Here is a 21,003-nt window from a genome sequence, read left to right on the forward strand (position 1 = left end):
CACTGGCGCCGGGGACTGCGGTGCTGATACTGCTTTTTAGCATGCGCAGCCTTGCTGTTCCCTATGGGGCAAAAAACCCCGCTTAAAAGAAAAAAAGGCGTGAAACAGCTTTTTTTCCTTCAACGGCATAGGCGAAATGACTTAGGAAGAGGCGCCGCTGTGCCTCTTCCCCGCTGTTCCCCTATGCGGTCAGCTCAGGAATGGGCTGTAACAGTACTGCTTTATCTCTTGCAGATTATTTAGCTCAGATTAACTATGCTTTCCTAGATCTTTCCCCACAAAGAGTTCCAGTGCCCCACTCCCACCTTTCAATGTATCTTTCTAGTCTAATCGATACATCAGAATTTACACTAACAATTATAGAAGCTGAGTGAAGCAGAGTAGGAAAAAACCAGCTTAAAAAGCATTCTATCAAAAGTACCCAGTACACATGAAGGAAAAATATCCATCAAAATAGCCATCCTAATTTTAAAATGTGCTGGGATCATTTATACCTTGGGGATTTTAATATCTCCTCAAAACGTGAAGAAATGTTTGTCGTCTACTGTCTGAATAGCAGTTGCATCAAAAGAAGATACTGTTGAGCCACAATTATGTCACAGGCCAGACAGCAGATGACAGCTATCCAGCTATGTTTTTAGGTGACCCTGTAATTTATTTGCCTGACTACTCAGCCAAAAAAAGAAGATACAAAGAGACAAGATGCTGCACATCAGCAAAAGCAGAAGCAAACAATAGGAGCAAGGTAGGGGAGAGGAGGTCTAGAATGAGAGACGGAACTTTTCCAAGGTAAACAGAAATTATTTTGTACTAGACACAGAAATGCTAGGTTTGACTAGTAATCTCAGCACAATTTAATACATACCACTGACTGCCTCCTCTTTATTTATGCCCCTTCTCATGACACATGTGAAAAAGAGGATATGCTTGTAACACCCCAATTATCATACCAGGGATCCTCCCATCATACATACTATTATACCTGGTCAAGGGCCACACTGACAAAATTTTAACAGGGCACCATTAAAAGGCAAAAATAGGGACAGTGATTCACCAAGGACACGTTCCAGAAAATAGCAAGCACACCCGGTAAACAGGGGCAAGATGGAAAGTATGCTATCATGATCCCTCCATGTGGCCAACAATGCTCCTTTGATGGTACTGTCAAGTTCACACAACAAAATAATGGCACATTCATGGCAGTGATTACAGCTTTAGAATGTGTTGAATATCCCGAGCAGCAAAATTATTTAAACAAAGGTCAGTTTATTTTATTTACTTCATTTATAGCCTGCTTTTCTCATGGGGAGTGGATGCATGGTGGCCGGGAGCAGCACAGCCATGGTGCCTTCACAGAGGCTTCTCTGCCGCCATGGGGGAAATAAACAATTTAAAATGTAAAATGGGAGAAATGCCCTCACAGAAAACAGCGGGGCTACCCCACCAAAAAAGGTAGAGTAGCAACACTGCGCCTCGAAGGGGTGTTCCCAGGCCTATATGGGTTAGGATGCTGCCTAAAGGCAGCTCCACAGCCTGGAACGCCCCAACACACGCCAGCATGGACTCCCACTTCCGGGATTTCGCTCCCATTGTGGCTGTGCTGGTGGCGGAGCCCCACACAGCGGCATGGCTTACTGGCACCGGCATGAATGTCCCCTGGGCCAGCATAATTGCCCTTTATCCCAGGATAAATGGGCACTTACATCATCATGGGGTCATGCTGGCTCCTGTGCCAATTCCCCCCCCTTTTCAGGATTGCGATCTGATAATTTTTTTTTAAAAAAAACCAAACTGCATAAACCAGCCAATAAACAATGCTATTGGACTAGTATACGATCTGAGGCAGGGGCCCCAACCTTTCTGAGCCTGTGGGCATCTTTGGGATTCTGACATAGCTTGGTGGGCACAGCCACAAAATGTCTGCCACAAAATGGTTTGCACAGGAGGCAGAGTCAATAATGAAACTGCTTCTGCATCTCTAATGGAGAATCCGAAGTCTTGCTAGGCAAAAGTCCCATGTAGCCCCACCCACTTTCTGAAAACATTTGGCGGGTGCCAGGAAAGTTGTTAGCTGGCACCATGTTGGGGACTCCTGATTTAAGGAATCAACTGGTAAAAAATTTCCGAGACTATACCACTGAAAAATAGCATGCAGGGAAAAACACACTGAACATTTTTACATGCAAAGTTTTTTTTTTCCCTGTAGGAAGTATTCAGACACGTGACACCTTACTTTCTACCTAAGTTCTATGGTCAAGAATAAGCCTTTCCACTTGGTTATCTTGACTGTGTGAGAATTCCCATACCAGCATGGAAGGCCTCTGAATATTGTCAGAGACCTTTTGTATAGGGTGCAATAATTCAAGAAATACCTAAGGCAGAGGTCCAGGCATTTCAATATAATGAATTGGCTTATGTGAGATAAAGAGGAGTGAATAAGGAGGCTAAGAACGGAGTTTCTCTTCTTCCCACCCTCACATGAGACTCCTGAATAAAAGCTGAGAAAGCTGGCTGTAGAAGAATGATTCAAAACTGATAATCTGGCTGCCATTTAGTGGCCAGACTGTAGGAGTGGTTTTAAAGAGGATGATTCATGTTTTGGTATGGGTGGTTTTAATGATGATTTCATTTTTATTTTGGTTCTGCTCCTTGGTTGTTTTGAACTTGCTCCTGAATGTCTCAATCAAGTACTCCATCCGTCAATAAAGTGAACCTTGCATGGCAGACTTCCAAATTGCCAAGTGGTATCTTGCAGACAGTAATGTGCTCCTGGAATCCCAACTATCTCCTTCCAGACCCTAACCTGAAGGCAAGTAGGTGGCCCAGCCCAGAGTGATGGCAAAACCATTTGCTTTGATACCCCTGGGTCAATCATCTTCCCACCATTTCTTTCACACCTGTTCAACTTCACAGAGTAAATCACAGAGCAGTCTTTTCCTGGGAAGTGTGTCATATGGATTTGATTTGATTTTTCCTGGTGTCCCTTGGCATAGTAAAATCAGGATTTTAATTCTTTACTGAGCACAAACCTAGAGTAAACATTATTCATTCCAGTCCTTTTTTTATTTTTTATTTTGGTAGTTATGATTGACCAGAACAGACTGTATTTTAAATCCACATGACATATCCTCTCTAGTTTAATCCAGTTCAAGAGAACTGGGTCACACCACCATGAAGAACAGCATCTTCAGTACGTTAACCCTGTTTGAAATGGAACTAAGTATAACAAAGAAAGAGCACTTCAGGACATAGCATGAAATAAAATAGCCACCTTGAAACCACCTGAGTGAAACTGGTGCTATCCAGCAACCAACTTTTTCATAGCAGAACTGACCACATCAGGACACTCACATTTCCCAGAAAGTCAAGCATAATTTAAGACTGCAAATATCACAGAAGCACTCCAGCCTCTGGCTTTGGTCTGGTGGTGCAGGAGTTCTACCTCCCCATGCTCCAATGCAACAGGAACATTCTGCTGTTACTCTTTGGGACAGTGCAGCTGGGATCCACAGAGGGCAGCAGTATAATATTCATGATGATTCTGTCTCACAATAGATGGGAGGGCTTCCAGCTCCCTGAGCAGGCACATCTGCTGCGGCACTTGTAAAGGGGTTAAGTCATGAAAAGTATATATGTATGGAGCTGTTTCATTCCACCCACACAAATGCTTTAATATTCTGTCAAGTTTGAATATTCAAGGGCCTAGTCACAAACTTTTCAAAAACGGGCTGTGTGTACTGACAAAATGTACTGTTTTTCAAGCATAGCCTTATAACCAGAGATTTCATAAATATGCCTGCCATCAGAGCATTAGTCTCATTGATGATGAGGTTACTCCTCTTCCTGGTTTGCTAGTGTCCTAGATCAAATGACTTATTCTAAAATTACAATTTCCGTAGACAGTGTTTTTGTATAGGGTTGCCTGCTCCAGGTTGGGAAATTCCTGGATATTTTGCGAGTTGAAAAAACTCAAGTTTGGATCAAGGCAGAATGTGTTTTAGGACCCTTTCAGACTGCCCTTATAATCTGTTTGAGCAGCCAATTGCTAACAGATTTTTGAGTCATTTCAGACACAACCATTTTGGCTTCCGGCTGCTAACAGAATCATTTTACCTTTTCAGACAAAGCCACTTGTGTCCCGTTGGCATCCTGGGGCTCAGCCTTTTTTAATGAAAACTGTTTTCTCCTGTTTTTAGTTATTCCTTGCACTTCTGAATCGCTCCAGCATGCTGTTTAAAATGTCTGGAGCACTTCCGAAAAAACAGCTTTCCCTCCATCTTTTTTAGCAGCACGTTCTTTTTTTGAATGTTCTAAGATTAGCTATGGCTATAGCACTAATCTTAGCATATTCAAAAACAGAACGTGCTGCTACATATTAAAGCTTTATTAAATCAAAGTAATGATAGGGTTGACAGGTCCCTCTTCACCATTGGCGGGAGATTTTTGGGGCGGAGCCTGAGGAGGGCGGGATTTGGGGAGGGGAGGGACTTCAGTGCCATAGAGTTCAATGGCCAAAGCGGCCATTTTTCTCCAGGTGATCTAATCTCTATCGGCTGGAGATTAGTTGAATTAGCAGGAGATCTCCTGCTACTACCTGCCAGTTGGCAACCCTAAAGTATTATCAACAACCACTATAAAGAGCATCAAAAATGAAAATGAATGTTTAATTATCATTGTGCTTGAGGGAGAATCTAGCACATTAGCTGACACATCAAAATGTTCTTACAGGGCTGGGGCCTTCTGCAATTGCTGCTTCTTCTGGTGAGCTCAGCTAGCAGTTAGAGTTGCCAATCACCAAGTGGTAGCTGGACATCTCCCACTATTATATCTGATCTCTAGGCAATAGAGATCAGTTCACCTGGAGAAAATGGCCGCTTTGGAAGGTGGACCTTGTGGCATTATACCCTGTTGAAGTCATAGAATCATAGAGTTGGAATGGACCACCAGGGCCATCAAGTCCAACCCCCTGCACAATGCAGGAAATTCACAACTACTGCCCCCCTCCACACCCCTAGTGACCAGAAGATGCCCAAGATGCCCTCCCTCTCATCATCTGCCTAAGGTCACAGAATCAACATTGCTGACAGATGGCCATCTAACCTCTTCTTAAAAGAGTCCCTCCCCTCCCCAAACCCCACCCTCCCCAGGATCCACCCCCCAAATATCCAGATGTTTTCCAGCCTCGAGTTGGCTACCCTACTAGCAGTGCACATTGAGCAGGAAGCCTTCCCCTGTTACAGCAGAAGCACAGCATGGGTGACTACAACTATCCATCCAGGAAGTCAGGCTTCAATAATGTGCATGGTCCTACTGAAAGTCAAGACCTACCTTTCAGTGGTACAGTGCACATTATTGAGGCCTGTGGAGTTGGCCCATTATTGAAGCATCTGTTTGCCAGCAAAGGGAGCTCTCACAGATTTTACAGTGAAATCTTTTGAGGCAAAGTGCTGTGTAGCCCTAGCCAATCACATCTTGTCTACCTCATCTAGGGTTGCCAACCTCCAGGTGGTGGCTGTAGATCTCCTGCTATTAAAATTGATCTCCAGGTAGGGTTGCTAGGTCCCTCTTCGCCACCAGTGGGAGGTTTTTTGAGCAGAGCCTGAGGAGGGCGGCATCTGGGGAGGGGAGGGACTTCAATGCCATAGAGTCCAATTGCCAAAGTGACCATTTTTCTCCAGGTGAACTGATCTCTATCGGCTGGAGATCTGTTGTAATAGCAGGATATCTCCAGCTATTACCTGGAGGTTGGCAACCCTATCTCCAGGTGACAGAGCTCAGTTCCCCTGGAGAAAATGGCTGCTTTGGAAGGTGAACTGTATGGCATTATAACCCTTTGAAGTCCCTCTCCTCTCTAAATCCCACTTTCCTCAGGTTCCACCTCCAAAATCTCCAGGTATTTCCCAACCTAGAGCTAGCAACCCTAAACACATCTGTCAGGAGTCACCAGGCACACTCCAGTGGTATAATCAGTGGTGAATGTCTAGAACAAGAGGAAGAGAGCAGGAAAGTTTCTGGTAATTCTGCTGAAGCTTCATGATTGCTACAGTCATCTCTCCCTGTCCAACCTCATGCTGCTCTAGGTCAGTGGTGGCGAACCTATGGCACGCATGCCAGAGTGGACACTCAGAGCCCTTTCTGTGGGCACTTGCGCCATCGCCCCAGCACAGAGTTCGCCTGAGTTCGTTACTAGAAAGCCAGAGGGACGCGGGGCCGGGCTGCTCCCCTCCCCATCTCCATGCGCACCTGAGGGCCTTTCTCACATCACCCGCCCCTCTGCCCAGCAGCCCAATGGGAGTGCTTCCTCCCTCCCCTGTCTGGGGTAAGACATGTCAAGGAAATGGGACACACACACCCCAATTCCAATTCAGCTGCTAGAAGAGATGACATCTCAAAGATGCAGATGAGAACCAGTAACTTATGTAGTCATACAATGATATGTGTCACTTATTCATAAGTTTAAAGAAATAGTATGATCACAATTACAATTATTTTAGCATAAACCTCCCCTCTGAATTCCATGGACTTTCCATTATTTAAACTGCTGATTTGTCAGTATTTACCAAATATCAAAGTTCTGCTTTCTGTCTACTGATTAGCTTTTGTGTAAATATGTAAATAGCTTCTGCCTCTGCCAATATCTGCTCTGATTTCTAAAACCATTATTATTTAAAATCCATTATTTTATCCTATCATTTTATTATCCCCCCTAATTAAGTCACTTCCACATCACCATCAGGTGAACCATGTCTGTGCTTGAATCCTACCTGGGATCCAGATAGGTTGGGAGGTACTAAAACTCGGTATAGACATGATCCTGTACTCTCAAGTCTTTAACCTTAGCATGGTAATGATGGTTACCTTTCTGAAGAGTCTGTTTCCTTTGCGCTTCCTCTTCTATATTGGGATACATTAAATCCAGGTGGATCCATAACCTCCTTCCCATCAACAACTAGGCTGGATTCACCCCCGTGGTGGTCTGGGGAGGGTTGATTCTATATTTCAAAAGAAATTGAACCAGCCTAGTCTCCAAAGTCCCATTAGTCATCTTTTTCATTCCTCCTTTGAAAGTTCTGATGGCTCAGCTAAGCCATTTGAAGCTGGATGATAGGGAGATGTTTGAATGTGTTTAATTCCATTCTTCCTCAGGAACTCTTTAAATTCCTCTCTGGTAAAATTTGGTCCATTATCTATGACCAGTACCACTGGAAGTCCATGACAAGCACAGGTCTGTGGAAGTTTGTAACATGTTGTAACTGAGGTTGTGGAGTTCATTGGGTGGACATCCATCCACTCGAAGTGGGCATCTACTATAATCAAGAACATCTTTCCCAAAAAAGGACCTGCAAAATGTGTGTGTTGTGTGTTAAGTGCCGTCAAGTCGCTTCCGACTCATGGCGACCCTATGAATGAAAGTCCTCCAAAATGTCCTATCTTTGACAGCCTTGCTCAGATCTTGCAAATTGAAGGCTGTGGCTTCCTTTATTGAGTCAATCCATCTCTTGTTGGGTCTTCCTCTTTTCCTGCTGCCCTCAACTTTTCCTATTATGACGGTCTTTTCCAGTGACTCTTGTCTTCTCATGATGTGACCAAAATACGATAGCCTCAGTTTAGTCATTTTAGCTTCTAGGGTCAGTTCAGGCCTGATTTGATCTATAACCCACTGATTTGTTTTTTTGGCAGTCCACGGAAAATGTAGGTGTATCCAAAACCAAGGTTTTCCTGGCCACTACCATGGATGTAAAGGCGCCAGTGCTGGTGCCTGTTGGTGTTGTTGACACTGGACACTGTTGTTGACACTGGACACTTGTTGACACTGGACACTGTTCTAAATCTTCAGCCAAATGTGGCCACCAGATGTAGCTGCGAGCTAAAGCCTTCATGCGAGAGATTTCAGGATAGGCTTCATGCAGTTCCTGTAGAACCTTTTGTCTTCCTTGGTACCCCACAATATGCACCCATTTTCCACAATATGCACCCATTTTCCACGCTTAATTCAGGCTTTCTGCTCCAATAGGGACGAATTGCTTCTCCAGGATTCTGTGTGGGCCAGCCATGCAGAATAAACTGTACTATTTGAGACAGAATTGGACCCTGCCTGGTCCAGACTCTGACCTGAGAAGCTTTTACTTTTTACTGGGGTTTGATCAAGATGCTCCATCAATAAGACAACTTCCTCAGGAACATCTTCAGTCTTGGGTACTTCTGGTATTGGTAATCTGCTCTGGGCATCTGCATTTCCGTGTTGGTTACCAGCTTTGTAGATTTTCTTATATTGGTACACTGCTAGTGTCAGGGCCCAATGTTGTAACTGGGCTGCCGCCATGGTGGGAACAGCTTTACTTTCATTAAAGAGTTCAATCAGTGGTTTATAGTCTGCGACAATTGTGAACTGTTTCCCATACAGATACTGATGAATTTTTTTAACGCCAAACATAATAGCTAGGCCCTCTTTCCCCACTTGTAAATAACCTTGCCTGTTTTCTTGAGTGACCTTGAAATATATGCTAGAGGCTGTTGTTCTTGACTTCCCATTTTGTGTGAAACCACAGCCCCCATGCCATAAGATGAAACATCACAAGACAAGTTATTTCCTTTGTAGGGTCAAAATGGAGCAGTAGATTTTCAGATTTTAGTAGGCTCTTAGATTTTTGAAAGGCTTCTTCTTGCCTCTGCCTCCAGTGCCAGACAGTCTCTTTCCTTTTACAATCCTTTTGTGAAAATTCAAACAAATCCCTTGTTAAATTCCTTCACCACTGCAGTGCCAGGATGGCTTCTGCCAGTGAACTGCTGTCCAACAACCCAGCCTTGTGAATGTTTCCTCACATAGAAGCTCCATTCTCTGATTTCTCCAAACCACCTACCAAGAACATTATTCAAAGGAGATATGATAAGATCTTACAATCGAGTTCTTCTCTTCTATTTCTGTCCTCTTTTTCTCTCCCTTCTGGCATTTTTCCTGATGGCACTGAATTCTGTCTTGGATGTATCTAGTCTTGGATGTATCCCAACAGTCAAAAAGCCCTTTGGGGGTGATTTCTTGGGATGGGGCCAACCTTTCTGGGCATAACCAGAATTGTTTGTTTTATAATTAGGAATAGGAAGCAATACAATATGATTGCAGGGGCTTCCTACACAGCAGAACAAAATGGCATTGAATATCTACCGGTTAAGTTAACTTTCAAAATTAAACTGCACTTGTTGAATAATCTAGCACACACTACATGTCATGACTCTATGCTTCTTTTTCACATGGAATTCTTCCTGGCTACACTAAATATTATTACCATATATCTTTCATACAGCACATAGGGTTTGTCCCCACAATAAATCCTATGAAGTTAGGTCAGGATCATTCCTAATTTACAGATGAAAGACTGTGAACTGTATAGAACCAATGGAGCATGACTAACATGTTGAATTTAGACCTGGGAGCCCCAGGTTCAAAGCAAATTAATCTCACTTTGTAACTTTACTGCAGTCTCTCTTTCAGGCTACTTTCCCTGCCTCATAAAATTGTTGTGAAGATAAAATGGGACAACTGCCTTGGAGCAAGAAGCCTCCCAAACTAGATTCTCTATCTGCTGGACTACACAGGATAGTTAAGAAAAGCAGAGAACAATCCAAGTAAAGAACTGTCATGAATTGTTTTCTTGGCAGTTAAATTTTCCATAAGACTATCTGCACTGGGTTCCTCTCATGAATTTTCTGTTCTCTATATTCCATTGGGCAAGAGAATACATATACATCTTAGCCTTACTCAGAAATAAACACCACTGAGTTCAATAGGTATTATCCCCAAGTAGGTGTGCATAAGATTGTAGTCTAACAGTGCATTCCTAAAGAGAGTTACTCCAGTCTAAGCCTATTGAAATGAATGGGCTTAGACTGGAGTAACTCTCCTTAGGAATGTACTTTAAGTTTGCATCAACATTGTGGTGTTAAACATGTGCTGAATGTATCTGTAACCCCTGTAGTCCATACCAGGCAAGATCAGTGATTATTTATTTACATCATTTACACCCCGCCTTTCTCCCCAGTGGAGACCCAAAACACCCTACCCCTTCCTCCAATTTGATCCTTTGAGGTAGGTTAGGCTGAGAGTGGGTGACTGGCCCAAGGTCACTCACAGAACTTCCATGACAGAGTGGGGATTTGACCCTGGGTCTCCTAGATCCTAGTTTGGTCCTCTAATCACTACATCACACTTGTAGAATCAGTACTTCTCACTTGAAGAACCAGTACTTCTCATGTAATCTTCACATTGCATTAAATATTTTTATAATAAATAAGAATAGATCACAGTTTCTTATATAGGGCAACTTACAAGGCCAAACCCTCTTATTGTCAGCACTAAAACTGATCTCAGTCTCCTTCACACATATGCAAACCAGCCCCCTCTCCATTGTCAAGAGGTATTTCTCCCACATTGGTTTAGCAATAAAGTGGTGAATAGCAAGTGTAAAAAAGCAGCCATGCAAACTGACTGTGAATCATATAGGATTTGCAATGCCAATTTAAAATCTTTCAGTATCTATTTAGCACTGAAGAGGCGGGGCTTCTCCTGGATTAGGAGAATTTCCAGTTGTAAATGCTGTGGTAAAAGCAGGATGAGCACTTCAGGCAAAAGTCATCCACAACATTGTCTAGAGGAATGGATGGCACATCTGTACTAAATCTGATTTCTTCCTCTGTTGCTAAGCACCTTGGTTGGGTGCAGTGGCTTCTAATGTCTCATCTGGAGCTTGAGCCAGAAGTTTTGTTTCTTGAATTATAATTACATAGTCTTAAAAGGTCACCTAAAAGGAAGACTGGCAGAGAAATCTTAATGTAATGCCATGGATGAATTAGAGTGCCTTGAAACTTAAAAGTCAATTTCTTTTAGCCGGGGGGGAGGAGTTCTTCAGATTTCAGCCAAACTCAAGTCATGTTGGTAATATGAAGAGAGCGGTAGGAAATATTGTGACACTTTATTAAACCTTGGCTGCACACTCATTTGAATAAGAACAGCAAGGGAAACAGCTGCCAAAATCTCTGTACCCCAGACTCAGACAAACAGCTTTATGATTTAAAAATATTCAGCTGCATCTCAGGAATGCCAGCAAAAGCCTCAGCCATTTCACAGAATATTAAAGGAATATTTGGTATAAAACTGCCTAGAATTTTTCTAGATGGTTACTGTTGTTTCCCAGTACTAGCAGCAAAATACTCTCAAAACATCTATCTCAACAGCATGTTGCCTGTAGCAGGATGCGAGTGGAACTGTCGACATCCCAGTCACTTTACATTGCTATTTTCATAACATCACCAGACAGTACGTGTAGAGCCTGATTCCCCAGCAACAAGTTGCAATCTTCCACTGACATACAGACTAGCTTTTCAGTAGCTCGAAAATGGGACTTTATCTTTCCCCTACTTCAACACAGGACACAGCAATACTAATCCAGATTTCTATAATGTGGTGCAAATTGCAAAGTTGGCATTGACTGACGTCCATAGATTTGTTCAGAATTGTTATTCTCGCCATCAAGTAGCTGGCAAATAATGGATTGGCATGAAAATGTCTTTGGCAGAAACCCACAAGAGCACAGTGTGCTTACTGCAATTTAAATGCCGAGCTGGCATTTATCGAAGGGGATTTAGTATTTGAAAAGCAGAAAATGCTTGTGATAATTGAGTGTGAGAGTTGTTGGAATTACAAAGGTAAAATTAACAATTTCTTTGGTGGCCCTCTCAAAAAGTCACCTTTCTGCGGATTCATAAGCCCATTTGTACTATGGGTACACCAGCTGTTCCCCTGTTCAGTACAGTGGTGTGAAATGAAACAGGACCCTAAAAAAAAAACCCTCTCACCAATTTTTATTGTGGCCTGTTTGGCTGCTGCTTCACTGCCATTTTAAAAACCTAGGTATTTTTCTTCCTGGGAATAGGGATTGCAGCCAGTCAGCAATCCTGTAATGTAAATGATGATATCATGATCCCACACAGCCAATGAAATTTGGTTATGTCACCAAATGCAACATTATTGCTGAAGCTGCCAAGTCAACCATGTCTTGTCATTTGGCTACAGTTTCATTTCCTGCACGTATTATTACGACTTTGGCATCTTCCCTTTACCCCCAGCAAGCTGGGTACTCATTTTACCGACTTCAGAAGGATGGAAGGCTGAGTCAACCTTGAGCCGGCTACCGGAAACCAACTTCCGTTGGGATCGAACTCAGGTAGTGAGCAGAACTCAGGTAGTGGACACTGCAGTACTGCAGCTTACCCTCTGCGCCACGGGGCTCCTAAATTCTATAATATCAGGTCTATAAGGTGCTGCTAGACTTTTTGCTCTTTTTACCTTTTACTGATAGTTTGTTAGGAAACACAAGAAGGTGGCAAAATGCAGCTAGATGGAAATTAGCAATATATTTGGTCATTCAGACATGCCCACATTGCATGCCCAGCTTTCAAGCTTTTCAACTGTTAAGAGCTGAAGCATAAAGTTGGAAAGAAATTATATATATCCAGTGTACTAAAACAGCTGCCCCTACATGTCACCAGCCTGTCACCTGTTTAAACCAAAAAGCCTAAAAAGATTAGCAAAACCTCATTTCCAGCTAACTTATTGGAAAGCTATGTGTTCTGTACGTGTTAATGAAGGACAAACATATTGTCTTTCTGTTATTTTTATTCAGAATGTTTTTGAATTAGCATTAAAATTAATAACATTAGGTATAGAAAATAGTAGTGGTAATAATCAGGATTAATACAGTATTAAAGACCAGGCCCGTTGACGCACTAGCAACTTACCTCGCAAATTACTCGCATCCAGTACACAAGAATCCAGACCGCTTTTAAATTCCTGTTCCCACTGTGTCTCCTTTCCCCGCTGCACTTGAAAATCCCCAGACCGGCAAGCTTCCAGGCATGCCCAGTCGGCGCTCCAAACAAGGGTTGCGATTGGTTCAGCTTTAGTAAGGGAGGCGGGGCGAGTGCAGGGGTTGGCTGGCAGCAGGATTGAGGACGCATTGCATGTTCCCACTTCAAGGCACCGAGTGTGGAGGTCGCTTTATTTTTTTAACTCGCCTTATCAGCGGATCCTCTTACAGCGGAGAAACTGCGCTCTGGAGAAGTCCTGGAAATCCTTCGGATGAGTTGCAGTGGGAACATGCAAGGAAAGCCCGCGGAAGCCGGCGCCGCAAATGGTAAGTGTGGACACGGCCCTGGTTGAGGAGCCCCGTGGCGCAGAGTGTTAAGCTGCCGTACTGCAGTCAAAAGCTCTGCTCACGACCTGAGTTCGATCTCGACGGAAGTCGGTTTCAGGTAGCCGGATCAAGGTTGACTCAGCCTTCCATCCTTCCGAGGTCGGTCAAATGAGTATCCAGCTTGCTGGGGGTAAAGGGAAGATGACTGGGGAAGGCACTGGCAAACCACCCCGTAAACAAAGTCTGCCTAGTAAACGTCGGGATGTGACGTCACCCCATGGGTCAGGAATGACTCGGTGCTTGCACAGGGGCCTTTACCTTTTTTTATTACAGCATTTATAAAATGGATTTTATTATTAGTAACTAAGAGGTTATTATTTTATAGTACGATGGGTATTGGCACACTTTGGAAGGGTGGAATGGCTGAATGTTTGATACTGTATGTATGTGGAATTTGTTCGGTTTTTCTTTTCTGTAACTTTTAAAAAACAATAAAATCTATTAAAAACATATTGTCTTACACATGATCAAAGTGGATGCTGTTTGCAAAAAGCACACACACCTTGTGAAATATTCAAAGTGATTCTGCTTGCGTCTTACATGCTAAACATCCCTCCCCAAACGTTGTGCAAAAGGATAACAGTGGGTATGTTAGAGAAAAGATCTGTAGTGTTGATGTTACTTCACATTAGGCAGGGAAATGAATGTAGATGGACTAGCTTTTCACCTTCACAGGAAAAAAAGTCTGAAGAAAATTTATTATTAATGTTAGACTGTTAAAATTGGATATTAGAGGCATATTTGCAAAGATTTCTCATGGAATAAAGACTAAGATCACACTTTCCTGATCTATTAATTAGACATCTCTAAGCATGAGACAATAAACACAGTCTAATGAGAAATTCCCGTGTGAGCCCCACTCCTTTCCGTTCAATAAGATATGGTCAGTGCTTTGAGGAAAACCTCTGAAGACTGATTAGGGTACTTATTTCTGAAGCTGGGATGAACTGTGATTTAAATTGGATTTTCTTCCTCAGTCAAGTTAACTATACTAATCTTGTAATGTTGAGGATTTAAGAATCATAAAAGCAAAATCCTTGGTATTGCCTCATGTGATTGTTTTCTGACAAAGTGCTACAAGGAAATGAATGAACAATGGCTCCATACAGGGACTGGAGATCCAAGATTATCAGTGAGGATGACAATCTAATCCAGTGCTACATTCCACCACTTGGGTGGGGGACATTTCCAAAAATCCCTCATTTGCTTACAATGAGATAATAAAAATGCCTTAAGCAGCAAAGCTATGGTTTACTGTGGCCATTAACGCATGGCTGCTTTGTCCCGCCATTCTCCTGGGAATGTAGAAAATTGGGGAGGTCTACATGCACGTGCTTCGCCCAAGCAGGTGTTGACCCCTCCCCCTTTCGCCACATCCCCAGGTGTTCCCATTCCTCTGTTGTTGTGACTTATATGGAAGGCTCGCAACAGAGGAAGGAGTTCGCCCGTGTGTGCTCAGAGCCCGGGTCAAGTCCCCGCAGGGAGACTTCCGGGCCCTGACAGCAGCGGGGCGGCTCCTTTCCCCACCGAAGCTACTGCCCAGCCCTGGCGGGGGCAGCAGCAGTAGCAGCAGCAGGACGTTTTCCTCCCTCCCACACCGTGCCTCTCTCCCACCCCCCGCCCCGCAGCTGGAAGTGTGCAGAGCAGCAGCAGCCTTCATTCACCTCCACCCAGGGAAGGTGGGGAAAGCAGCTGCCACTGCTCTGCACTCCCCCTTGCTGCTGCGAGAGGAGAAGGCAGAGGGGCGAGAGACCGGGCACCAGCGCACAGGCCGCCGGGGAGAAGGCAGATGGCCTGATAGACCAGTCCCCACCTCCACCCCCCACCCACACACCAGCTTCCCCTCGCCTCTGTCCGGGGACGGCAGGGTGGAGGCACGTGGAGCAGCCATGGCAGCCTCCACTCCCCGCCGGCTTCCCCTCACCTCTGCCCTGAGACAGCGGGGTGGAGGAGAGCAGAGCAGCAGCTCCTTTCCCCCCATGTGTGTAGTTTTTTTGGGGAAACGTGTGATATTGGGGGGGAGGGAATCTGCACACGCCCATGCGTTAATGGCCTGTTTTTGACTCACCCTCCCAGCAATCCCTTGATATCCTATCTGAAATCTGCAAGCTAATCCTTGCTTTAAAACTAGTGCATAGTGAGCAGATCCTAGGTCAGTGCAACCAGTTTTCCATTGCAAAAGTCACTTTTAAAGGTAGATAACTGAAAAGAGGCCAGGTCCCCTGGAAGTGCTGGCTGACATGCTGACAGGTCAAATTCCAATGCAATGATGTACAAACAGGTAAGCCTGGATTAACCATTAAGTGAAGGAGAAAAGCCCTAAATTAGGCTCATTGTAGTCATTCTTCCCCAGCACCAGAAAATGCTCCTACCCTACTTATTGATCCACATACCCTCCACAGAGCTCATAATAAGGTAGATAAAGAGCAGTAACCACATTTGCAGCTTGTAGGTGAATGTAGAATAGCTGGTATAATACCATGACTAAAAGATGAGCTTCAAGTTGCAATGTTCCAGTTCAATTCTCACCTCTGGAGGCATGAGGCAAATTATTCTCTCAATCAGGGTCAATCAGAAGGGGAACCAAGAAGGCCATTTGGCCTGGGCCTCAATCTCAAAGGGGGGCTTAAGTTTGGACACTTGTTTATGTTGGGGCATTTGATAAGTTTCGCAGGATTTTTTTGTGCTCATAGTGGGTTTTTGTGTGTGTGTGCTTTTAAATCATGTAATTCATTGTAACTTGGGGCTGCCAGAACTCCACATACCTCCAGGGAAGTGGCAGGAGACCTCCCACCAGCAGCCCTCTTCCCCTGCTGCAGCTTGCTGGGCTGGCATGAGGGGACTGGGGGGGGGATTCAGTTGTGCTGATAACATACTGATGTCACTTCTGGAGCTACCCGGACGTGATGTCAGTGCATTGCCATCAATGTCACTGAGGAGCCCCTTCCCCTTAAGCCTCCTGCTGGCATCCCTAGTAGGAGCCTCAAGCCCTTCTGTACTTATGAAGGGGCCTGCTGTCTCTTAACCTCAGCCCCCACCCACAGGGATATGAAGGAAAATAATACTGGCTGTAGTGGGAACACCTGAGAGTATAGGGTTTCAAGAACCCCAGACTCAAGTCCAAACATTGCTAAGAAATTAAAAAGTCAGAGAAAGGATAGTTTCTAGCTGTAAAGAGGTCTACGTGTCATAAAAGCAATTTGCTAAATTGTGCTTAAGAAATGGAGAGAGCTAGTTGCTGAAATATCCTCTGGTAAGTATCTGAAAGCAAGAGAAAAGAGAAGTTAAGAAGTCTGTGGTCTCGGAGGGTCTCTTGCCTCTTGCATGAATGTCTGGAATACTGGGCGAATAACTAACACAAAGTAAGCATTTAGAATAGAAACTGCTGCATCAATGTGCAAAAATAATCTGGAGGAAGATGGAACAGTAGTTAGGAATTGCTGAAAATCTTGCTTAAGCCTTCATTTCGCTTGTATACTTGGAAGCATGTTTGTCTTGGACAAATTATGGTCAGAATATGTGCAGAAAAGACCATTGTAAAAAGATGGTGTGATTGAACGTCTGACCTGAAAGTAACTGAAACATTTTTATTCAGAAATGGACCATCTAACGAATAGAAGCTCAAAGTAATTCAATGCGAGAGAAGCCCAGAGAAAATGATATCATCCAATAAACTTGTGGGCGCTGTCTGTCCCTGGGAAGACCAGACATGCTCTCTACCTCCGAGCTTCAGCTGGTATGCGTAGTTCCTGTGGGTGAGATGATGTAATATGTTTTCTATGCTTTTACTTGATTATTGTGTGGAGATGCTCTTGCTTCACTAGAATTCTGAAAAGAACCTACAGCACTGTGGCCTATTCAGCAGAGTTGAGCTAAGGGCAACATGGCCTACTTTACAAGTGTACCATAATATTACAATGACATAATGTACACGAAGCACTTTTCATACTTTAACCCAAATGCAAAATATTATTTAGTTCTAGTAGCTAGTACAGCATTATTTGTAAGACATCTTTAGCCTACCTTTCTCCTAAAAGGGAGGGAACAATGATTTTTTTTTTTAAAAAAAATACCAGACTAAAAACAATTCAAAATTACATAGGCATGCATAGGAAGGCTATTTTACCATACCAGAGTCACGGCTGAAAAAGCTCTAGGGCAGGAAGATGTTGATCTAATCTGGCACTGACAGTCTGATGAAGAAAGCATCCGATGAAGTGCATCTGAAGAGGCAGTCCAGCAAATATGCAGAATGTAGGCCATGAAGATCTTTATTGGTCTTAACTAGCACCTTGAATTGGACCAGTAACAAACAGGTAACCAATGCAATGATGTTAACAGTGGTGTAACATGTGAATTGCAGCTATAGTAAAGAAGCCGCAGCATTTTAAAAAATTGGTTAGATGTCAGGAAGTAAACAGTGGGAGTAAAAGAACAAGTCTCACAATGGAGAGAAATAACCAGTAGGGTTTCACAGGGATCACTATTAGGACCAATGCTATTTGATCATCATTCTACTTGTTCATGACGATCTGGAATCCCAGGTAAGCAGCAAAGCAGCCAGGATGGTGAAACCCTAGGGTTTCCAGGTCCCTCCGCCACCGGTGGGAGATTCTGGGGGCAGAGCCTGACGAGGGCGGGGTTTGGGGAGGGGAGGGACTTCAATGCCATAGATTCCAATTGCCAAAGCGGCCATTTTCTCCAGGTGAACTGATCCCTATCGGCTGGAGATCAGTTGTAATATCAGAAGATCTTCTGCTATTACCGGGAGGTTGACAACACTATGAAACCCACAGCGGATTTTGAAGAGGCTCAGACTCACCTGCCAAGCCTCGTTTTGGTGGCCCAAGCAGGGAGTGGGCTGAGCCGGCGTTCAGGCCGCTGGGGTTCAGTGGGGCCTGTCGGGGCATATGAAAAGTGCTTCCCCAGGGCCTCTGCACTGCAGCAAATGGAAGCTCGCATGTGGCCCAGCTGAGGGAAAGGAGTGCTGGGCCAGCCGGCTCTGCTCTTGCCTCCGCGCACCGACTTTAGCCCTCCCCCCAGTTTAAACAAGCCAGTCGGGCTTGGACATGCTTGGGGGCAGGCCTTGCTGTGTGCTGAACCTGGGTGTTTTCATGGAGCAGCACAGTATATAAAGAGGCCCGCTCCATTCAGACAGCATTCAGCTTCGAATTGGGAAGCCAGGAGCATCAGGGTCTCGTCAGAAAAAGCTAGAAGTGACAACAGCAGCAGCGTCGGAGGAGAGGACGACCAAGCAGAGACTTGTTCGGCGATGAATCAGCCGAACTGAAGGGCTGAAGGGCTGGCACCCCCCCCCTCGCCTCTATCTGGGGGTTATGGGCAGGAGCACCTTGGGAGGGGCCAGGGGTGCTCCTTCGTAGAGCTGCTGCAGGGAGGCACAGCAGGAGGGCAGCCCACTCACATCTACTGAAATAACTAAGGGCTATAATCACTAGGGTTGGGTTGCTTTTAGCCTACTCCCCTCCCAACTCTCCTGCGTTAGGGGAAGGTCTGCAGGGCTGTGCCTTACCCCATCTTCTACTGCTGGTTGGGCGATAGGAGGGTCGACCATGCCGCTTAAAAGAAGACTGTGGCTGACAAGGGGCCTAGTGAGGGTTCTCCTCCCTGCACTCATGGCCTGGCTGGGGCACCCAGGAGGTCCTGGCAGGCCCTGGCCCCGAAGCCAAGGACTCAGTCATCAACGGCAGCTTCCAAGCATTTTAGGGGTACCAAGGCAGCAGACGGGCCCTCCTTAACTGGCCTCGCCAGGGAGGTGGAGCGTCTTCGTGAGGAGATGGTGGAGCTGAGGAGCCAGAAGTCACCTGTGACTGTGTTAGCCAAATTGCTCGGTTATGAATATTTATGTGGGGAAATTAGCATTCAATAACCGGCTATGGGCATAACCTGCAGGATCTAACCTGTGTCTACGGGAGTCCAAACCATGATTCAAAGAATAAAGCGGAGTCAATGGATTTTTGTTTCAAAGGGTTTACTTATTGTTAAAATAATGTGTGCACTCAAATCACATGTACACAACAACACCAGTTCCTAGGAAATAGAGTAGTTTTAGAGAAGTTTGCCCATGTGGCAGGCACTTTGATGATGGGAAATACTGCACCTGTCATGAAGCGGAGTTGTCCTGGGTTCCGTGGGCTAAGATACTAGGAAAGAGGGGGGGACGGAAGGGGGGTTCCCGAGGTTCAACCAGCAAAACGGGAGGGGAGCGTGGTCAGGCTGCACAAAGCCCAAACCACCAGAGTGATGGCATGCATGCCAGGGAAGACCTAAGGTAATGTATGGATTGTGGGGACCCCAGATATACTCTTTACTGGGACGGGGTAATGAGATTACCCTTTCGTGGTTCCCGTTGCAAAACAAAGGTGACAAAAAGACTAATGGTCGGCTGCCAGGGTGAGGCAAGAGGGCAATTGAGAAAACTATCCTATTTCCATTGATTTGCGCAATTCCGGGAGGACAGGGAGTTGCTTGCAGATTAGATTAACGATCTAACAAAAAGACGCGCATAGCTGTGTCCGGGGCGTGTCACTTTGCATAGCCGGAGGAACGATCTCTTGTTGGTATCTCGATGTCTTCCGATGGGCTATCAATCATGCAGATGAGCCTGGAGGGGGGGTGAAGACGAAGACTACATGCTTGACAGCTCCCTGAGAGATGGCTTCTGCTGGAACAGGGCACACAGGAAAATGGATTCCCTCTGGTTTTTTCAGAGAAGCTTCTCCGCCCATGGTTCCTCCTTGTCAGTTTCACTGGCTGGCGCGGAAGCCTTCCCATTGCGTTTGGGACTTGGCGCACATCTGGAACAGTGTTGGCACGCATCTGTTTGGGGTTGCCATGACCAGTCCGGGAGATTGGCAACCCGTTTGCTCACAATTGCACCTGTGGAAGTGGGCCCTGCTCCCAGGGAACACCAGAAGTCCCCTGTGGCTGCACCCATGGAAGTGGGCCCTGCTAGTTTAATCTAGTTTATCTAGATTTCAGTAAGACTTTTGATAAGGTTCCCCATAATATACTTGTTGACAAATTGAGAAAATGTAGTTTAGATCCTATTACTGTTAGGTGGATCTGTAATTGGTTGACAGATCTCACCCAAAGAGTGCTTGTTAATGGTTCTTCATCCACTTGGAGAGGAGTGACTAGTCGAGTGCCTCAGGGATCTGTCCTGGGCCCTGTCTTGTTCAATATCTTTATAAATGATCTGGATGAAGGAATAGAGGGGATGCTTATTAAATTTGCAGATGATACTAAATTGGGAGGGGTAGCAAATATGGTAGAAGACAGAGCCAGGATACAGGATGATCTTGAGAGGCTGGAGAATTGGGCTAAAACCAATAAAATACATTTCAACAGAGATAAATATAAAGTTCTGCATTTAGGTAGGAAAAATCAAATGCATAATTATAGGATGGGGGAGACTTGACTTAGCAGTAGTGTGTGTGAAAAGGATCTTGGGGTCTTAGTAGACCAAACACTGAACGTGAGTCAGCAATGTGATGCAGTAGCTAAAAAGGCAAATGCAATCTTGGGCTCCATCAACAGAAGTGTCCAGATCGTGCAAAGATCGCTTTACCCTGCTCTGGTTAGACCTCACCTAGAATATTGTGTTCAGTTTTGGGCACCACAACTTCAGAAAGATGTAGACAAGCTGGAACGTGTCCAGAGGAGAGCAACAAAGATGGTGACAGGTCTGGAGATTAAGTCCTATGAGGAAAGGTTGAAGGAGCTGGGTATGTTTAGC

Source organism: Euleptes europaea, chromosome 1 (genome assembly GCF_029931775.1).
Source record: "Euleptes europaea isolate rEulEur1 chromosome 1, rEulEur1.hap1, whole genome shotgun sequence".
Taxonomy (NCBI): Eukaryota; Metazoa; Chordata; class Lepidosauria; order Squamata; family Sphaerodactylidae; genus Euleptes; species Euleptes europaea.